This window comes from Schistocerca gregaria, unplaced genomic scaffold (assembly GCF_023897955.1).
Source record: "Schistocerca gregaria isolate iqSchGreg1 unplaced genomic scaffold, iqSchGreg1.2 ptg000638l, whole genome shotgun sequence".
In the NCBI taxonomy this organism is placed as follows: domain Eukaryota; kingdom Metazoa; phylum Arthropoda; class Insecta; order Orthoptera; family Acrididae; genus Schistocerca; species Schistocerca gregaria.
In genome coordinates this window covers 67501-75000 of record NW_026062024.1, presented here as the reverse complement: position 1 = coordinate 75000, position 7500 = coordinate 67501, and the positions used below count along the sequence as shown (strand labels likewise).

The 7500-nt window shown below is 50.1% G+C and overlaps 1 non-coding gene across 1 annotated transcript in view; it reads left to right on the top strand.

The window, feature by feature from the left end:
• The first annotated feature begins 5996 nt into the window (after positions 1-5996).
• LOC126317604 (small subunit ribosomal RNA) overlaps positions 5997-7500 on the top strand; it is a 1893-nt gene continuing 389 nt past the window's right edge. The window contains exon 1 of the ribosomal RNA XR_007556755.1: positions 5997-7500. This exon is cut by the window's right edge and continues 389 nt beyond it. This is a non-coding gene — a ribosomal RNA (small subunit ribosomal RNA).

Below are 7500 nucleotides of genomic sequence, written 5' to 3'. Positions count from 1 at the left end.
CGAGCCCACCCACACAAAACCTGCACCCCCCTCCAGCGCAGGAGCCGCAACCCGGGTGCGTACGCCGCACCAAGTGCTCCACCCGCGACCGTACGTGCCCCGCCGAAATCGCAACTCCGGCGGATGAACGGCGGACTTTTCTCGCAGTCGTAAGTTGCAATCCACCCCTATATCTTGCGCCTCATGAAGAGTTATATCAAGTATGCCAAATTCCCGCTGTCCCTATACATGCAGTAAGTTCGTCGTGGGCGCTGGCCGGCAGGCCGCGAGACGTGACGCCCGGCGGCAAAGAGTGCTCCTCTGAGGATATAGATGTTCCGTTCCGCCGCACAATGGTGACGGTGACCGCTGCCTGCGGTGGCAACGCTGGGCACAGTCGATACTCGCCGTGTGGTGGAAGGTAAACATTATGCGGTACATCAGTACTTTCCTAATAGTTCGGTCGTCTCACGGCACTGCTTAGTAAATGATGCAAGGCCAAATATAGATGATTTATGCGAATGTCCCTATACGTGCTGTAAGACTGGGCACACAACGTGAATCGCACGTCAGCCAGACACTCGAACATGCACCACTCTCGGCCTGCAACGGAGACACACAATACGTAAACATCTGGAATGCGACAATGTCGAGTGCATCCTCTCTGCCACATTGCACCGTCGACACTATGATAACCAGAGCAGTAGGTCCACCTATAAAAGCACAATACCCCACTCCTCCGACAACTACCATTGCTCAGATAAATCAACACCACCAACACACATCCTACACAGAGGGGCACCAAATATCATCCCCCGCCCTCGTGTTATACCACATGAAAAATTGCAGAAGTGAGAGACACACATCCGCCAGCCTCTTGCTACAAGCATCGAACCGACGTGACGTATCTGACGGTGACTCAGGCATCCGTGTACTGCCACCACTATCCACCCCCCCCCCCCTCTCTCTCTGCCCCCTTCCCACACAATACCAAATTTAACCAACTTTATCGCTTAACCTAACTGTGGCTGTACCAGTTTATCGCTTAACCTAACTGTGGCTGTACCAGTTTATCGCTTAACCTAACTGTGGCTGTACCAGTTTATCGCTTAACCTAACTGTGGCTGTACCAGTTTATCGCTTAACCTAACTGTGGCTGTACCAGTTTATCGCTTAACCTAACTGTGGCTGTACCAGTTTATCGCTTAACCTAACTGTGGCTGTACCAGTTTATCGCTTAACCTAACTGTGGCTGTACCAGTTTATCGCTTAACCTAACTGTGGCTGTACCAGTTTATCGCTTAACCTAACTGTGGCTGTACCAGTTTATCGCTTAACCTAACTGTGGCTGTACCAGTTTATCGCTTAACCTAACTGTGGCTGTACCAGTTTATCGCTTAACCTAACTGTGGCTGTACCAGTTTATCGCTTAACCTAACTGTGGCTGTACCAGTTTATCGCTTAACCTAACTGTGGCTGTACCAGTTTATCGCTTAACCTAACTGTGGCTGTACCAGTTTATCGCTTAACCTAACTGTGGCTGTACCAGTTTATCGCTTAACCTAACTGTGGCTGTACCAGTTTATCGCTTAACCTAACTGTGGCTGTACCAGTTTATCGCTTAACCTAACTGTGGCTGTACCAGTTTATCGCTTAACCTAACTGTGGCTGTACCAGATTATCGCTTAACCTAACTGTGGCTGTACCAGATTATCGCTTAACCTAACTGTGGCTGTACCAGATTATCGCTTAACCTAACTGTGGCTGTACCAGATTATCGCTTAACCTAACTGTGGCTGTACCAGATTATCGCTTAACCTAACTCAATTTGTCCCTTAACCTAACTCAATTTGTCCCTTAACCTAACTCAATTTGTCCCTTAACCTAACTCAATTTGTCCCTTAACCTAACTCAATTTGTCCCTTAACCTAACTCAATTTGTCCCTTAACCTAACTCAATTTGTCCCTTAACCTAACTCAATTTGTCCCTTAACCTAACTCAATTTGTCCCTTAACCTAACTCAATTTGTCCCTTAACCTAACTCAATTTGTCCCTTAACCTAACTCAAGTTGTCCCTTAACCTAACTCAAGTTGTCCCTTAACCTAACTCAAGTTGTCCCTTAACCTAACTCAAGTTGTCCCTTAACCTAACTCAAGTTGTCCCTTAACCTAACTCAAGTTGTCCCTTAACCTAACTCAAGTTGTCCCTTAACCTAACTCAAGTTGTCCCTTAACCTAACTCAAGTTGTCCCTTAACCTAACTCAAGTTGTCCCTTAACCTAACTCAAGTTGTCCCTTAACCTAACTCAAGTTGTCCCTTAACCTAACTCAAGTTGTCCCTTAACCTAACTCAAGTTGTCCCTTAACCTAACTCAAGTTGTCCCTTAACCTAACTCAAGTTGTCCCTTAACCTAACTCAAGTTGTCCCTTAACCTAACTCAAGTTGTCCCTTAACCTAACTCAATTTGTCCCTTAACCTAACTCAATTTGTCCCTTAACCTAACTCAAGTTGTCCCTTAACCTAACTCAAGTTGTCCCTTAACCTAACTCAAGTTGTCCCTTAACCTAACTCAAGTTGTCCCTTAACCTAACTCAAGTTGTCCCTTAACCTAACTCAAGTTGTCCCTTAACCTAACTCAAGTTGTCCCTTAACCTAACTCAAGTTGTCCCTTAACCTAACTCAAGTTGTCCCTTAACCTAACTCAAGTTGTCCCTTAACCTAACTCAAGTTGTCCCTTAACCTAACTCAATTTGTCCCTTAACCTAACTCAAGTTGTCCCTTAACCTAACTCAAGTTGTCCCTTAACCTAACTCAATTTGTCCCTTAACCTAACTCAATTTGTCCCTTAACCTAACTCAAGTTGTCCCTTAACCTAACTCAAGTTGTCCCTTAACCTAACTCAAGTTGTCCCTTAACCTAACTCAAGTTGTCCCTTAACCTAACTCAAGTTGTCCCTTAACCTAACTCAAGTTGTCCCTTAACCTAACTCAAGTTGTCCCTTAACCTAACTCAAGTTGTCCCTTAACCTAACTCAAGTTGTCCCTTAACCTAACTCAAGTTGTCCCTTAACCTAACTCAAGTTGTCCCTTAACCTAACTCAAGTTGTCCCTTAACCTAACTCAAGTTGTCCCTTAACCTAACTCAAGTTGTCCCTTAACCTAACTCAAGTTGTCCCTTAACCTAACTCAAGTTGTCCCTTAACCTAACTCAAGTTGTCCCTTAACCTAACTCAATTTGTCCCTTAACCTAACTCAATTTGTCCCTTAACCTAACTCAATTTGTCCCTTAACCTAACTCAAGTTGTCCCTTAACCTAACTCAATTTGTCCCTTAACCTAACTCAATTTGTCCCTTAACCTAACTCAATTTGTCCCTTAACCTAACTCAATTTGTCCCTTAACCTAACTCAAGTTGTCCCTTAACCTAACTCAAGTTGTCCCTTAACCTAACCCACGTTGTCCCTTAACCTAACCCACGTTGTCCCTTAACCTAACCGACGTTGTCCCTTAACCTAACCGACGTTGTCCCTTAACCTAACCGACGTTGTCCCTTAACCTAACCGATGTTGTCCCTTAACCTAACCGACGTTGTCCCTTAACCTAACCGACGTTGTCCCTTAACCTAACCGACGTTGTCCCTTAACCTAACCCACGTTGTCCCTTAACCTAACCCACGTTGTCCCTTAACCTAACCCACGTTGTCCCTTAACCTAACCCACGTTGTCCCTTAACCTAACCCACGTTGTCCCTTAACCTAACCCACGTTGTCCCTTAACCTAACCCACGTTGTCCCTTAACCTAACCCACGTTGTCCCTTAACCTAACCCACGTTGTCCCTTAACCTAACCCACGTTGTCCCTTAACCTAACCCACGTTGTCCCTTAACCTAACCCACGTTGTCCCTTAACCTAACCCACGTTGTCCCTTAACCTAACCCACGTTGTCCCTTAACCTAACCCACGTTGTCCCTTAACCTAACCCACGTTGTCCCTTAACCTAACCCACGTTGTCCCTTAACCTAACCCACGTTGTCCCTTAACCTAACCCACGTTGTCCCTTAACCTAACCCACGTTGTCCCTTAACCTAACCCACGTTGTCCCTTAACCTAACCCACGTTGTCCCTTAACCTAACCCACGTTGTCCCTTAACCTAACCCACGTTGTCCCTTAACCTAACCCACGTTGTCCCTTTGCCTAACATAGTTCACTGCTCGGAATCTCTGGTGTCGTTGTTATCCTCATGTAGATGTCTTGCGAGTGTTGCTTACTTTCCACATATTCCTGCTATCCACTGTCAATTGTACTGCAATAGGACTATATCGCCGACCCCCCCCCTCCCCCCCCTCTGTCCCCCTCTGTCCCCCTCTTTGTGTCTCTGTCCTCTCAAGCTGGTCGGTCTGGCGTTTGAGTGTTAAATGAGCCTCGCAGCTGTTCAGTTGCATTCAGATGTCGACGCCCTCAGTGTACGTCGTGGTATGGTCTGTGTCCATTGTCCGCTGATGTCGTACGCGTAACCCACACGCTGTACCGATCATCGGTCGTTACGTACAGAGTGAAGTAGTGTGATACGTGTGACCGTACGCTGGCTGTGCCCAACGGTGTCGAATCTCAATTTCCATATGTTGTGCTTGATGCTACTTGTCTCGTCTCCCAATAACAGCTAGGTTGCACTGTGGTACGCCGTAGAGGCGTGTGGGAGGAACGTACGAACGCATTGTATGTCACCCTGGGTCGCTGGGGGTGGTGGTGCGGTGAGTCAGGTCAGGTCAGGTCAGCGTGAGCCGTCTGATGTAGTGACGCGTGTATTCCGACTTTGTCGTATTGCCTCACACAAAGTGCTACCCTGGTGGACCGCGTTCCATATCTGGGACATGCCGCAGATGCCGGTTGACAGTGGATCGCGGAAGGTACATCGCATACGTGCGCGGGCCACCTTCCACGTGTTCTCTTCTGCACATGTCGCAGTGTGTATGTGGTCTGATGTAGCGTGTCGTGACACATGACATCCTGGCATGCAAGAATTGTTGAATTCGCAAATGTAGGTGGACATCTACGTTTACTGCCCAAGATACGCAAATGAACTGGAAATCCGTTGTTGAGCGGTTGTTCACGCTGGAGGTGAATCTGTGATGGCGACGATCGGTACAGCTATTAACCGGTTGTTTCAGCGGTACCCGCCACATCCACACGCGTGACTAGGCCCATGTGGGTATGAAGCGATACGCGGCGGTGGCTTGGTGGGACTGTTCCCGGCCGGTGAAGGGGGGCCGCCCGGCGTGTTGGCCGCGCGCTGCGTGGGCGCACGCGCAACAGGCGGCTGGTGGGGGGCGCCGAGTGGCAGGAGCGCCAGCCGACGGGCCCGGCAGGCGGCGCAGCTACGCTGCGGCGCACCCTGCACGCGGCGCCTGGCGGCCAAAGTTGGTTCAGCCGAGCCCGGTGCGAAGCGCGGTGGACATCTGCAGTGTGCTGGTCTGATTGAGGACTGTGTGCGTTGAGGATGCGCCGCCGCCTGGCACTCGGCGCCGCGACGCCGTCTGCTGCTCGGTCGCCCCAGCGGTTCTCGCAGGTGGTTTGTATCGCAGTTGTGCGGACGTGTTGGCGCGTGCGCTGTGCTGGGAGAGTTCGCTTCTGCACCCAAGTGGGGCTTTGCCCTTGTGTGGCGCTGGCGTTGGAGCTGCCGGTCACCATAGGTGGCGCGTGTTGTCTCCCGCCGGCAATGCCACGACAGCACGCTCCCGGGCCTCTGTCGGCAGCGGCAAGCTCAGTTGGGAGCAAGGGTGTTCGCACTAAAACCGTCTACTCGCCTAACTCCGGGCGATTGCGCCTCTCTCGAAACCGACCAAGTACCTAGGACGGCGCTGCGCGCCGCCGGGACCTGAGAGGGTTTCGAGGTGTATCGTGCAGGGGAGCTCGGCCTCCTCCTGTTTGCAGAATAATTGAGCGGACGCTTGCGTGTTCGCGCGGGCCCCCGGGACACACTCCCGGGCGGCCGGCTGCTCAGCTCTAGTTGACGCAGCTCCCTGGTTGATCCTGCCAGTAGTCATATGCTTGTCTCAAAGATTAAGCCATGCATGTCTCAGTACAAGCCGCATTAAGGTGAAACCGCGAATGGCTCATTAAATCAGTTATGGTTCCTTAGATCGTACCCACGTTACTTGGATAACTGTGGTAATTCTAGAGCTAATACATGCAAACAGAGTCCCGACCAGAGATGGAAGGGACGCTTTTATTAGATCAAAACCAATCGGATTGGCTTGTCTGGTCCGTTTGCCTTGGTGACTCTGAATAACTTTGGGCTGATCGCACGGTCCTCGTACCGGCGACGCATCTTTCAAATGTCTGCCTTATCAACTGTCGATGGTAGGTTCTGCGCCTACCATGGTTGTAACGGGTAACGGGGAATCAGGGTTCGATTCCGGAGAGGGAGCCTGAGAAACGGCTACCACATCCAAGGAAGGCAGCAGGCGCGCAAATTACCCACTCCCGGCACGGGGAGGTAGTGACGAAAAATAACGATACGGGACTCATCCGAGGCCCCGTAATCGGAATGAGTACACTTTAAATCCTTTAACGAGTATCTATTGGAGGGCAAGTCTGGTGCCAGCAGCCGCGGTAATTCCAGCTCCAATAGCGTATATTAAAGTTGTTGCGGTTAAAAAGCTCGTAGTTGGATTTGTGTCCCACGCTGTTGGTTCACCGCCCGTCGGTGTTTAACTGGCATGTATCGTGGGACGTCCTGCCGGTGGGGCGAGCCGAAGGGGTGCTTTCGCGTCCCGAGGCGGACCCCGTTTAAATCCTACCAGGGTGCTCTTTGTTGAGTGTCTCGGTGGGCCGGCACGTTTACTTTGAACAAATTAGAGTGCTTAAAGCAGGCAAGCCCGCCTGAATACTGTGTGCATGGAATAATGGAATAGGACCTCGGTTCTATTTTGTTGGTTTTCGGAACCCGAGGTAATGATTAATAGGGACAGGCGGGGGCATTCGTATTGCGACGTTAGAGGTGAAATTCTTGGATCGTCGCAAGACGAACAGAAGCGAAAGCATTTGCCAAGTATGTTTTCATTAATCAAGAACGAAAGTTAGAGGTTCGAAGGCGATCAGATACCGCCCTAGTTCTAACCATAAACGATGCCAGCCAGCGATCCGCCGCAGTTCCTCCGATGACTCGGCGGGCAGCCTCCGGGAAACCAAAGCTTTTGGGTTCCGGGGGAAGTATGGTTGCAAAGCTGAAACTTAAAGGAATTGACGGAAGGGCACCACCAGGAGTGGAGCCTGCGGCTTAATTTGACTCAACACGGGAAACCTCACCAGGCCCGGACACCGGAAGGATTGACAGATTGATAGCTCTTTCTTGATTCGGTGGGTGGTGGTGCATGGCCGTTCTTAGTTGGTGGAGCGATTTGTCTGGTTAATTCCGATAACGAACGAGACTCTAGCCTGCTAACTAGTCGCGTGACATCCTTCGTGCTGTCAGCGATTACTTTTCTTCTTAGAGGGACAGGCGGCTTCTAGCCGCACGAG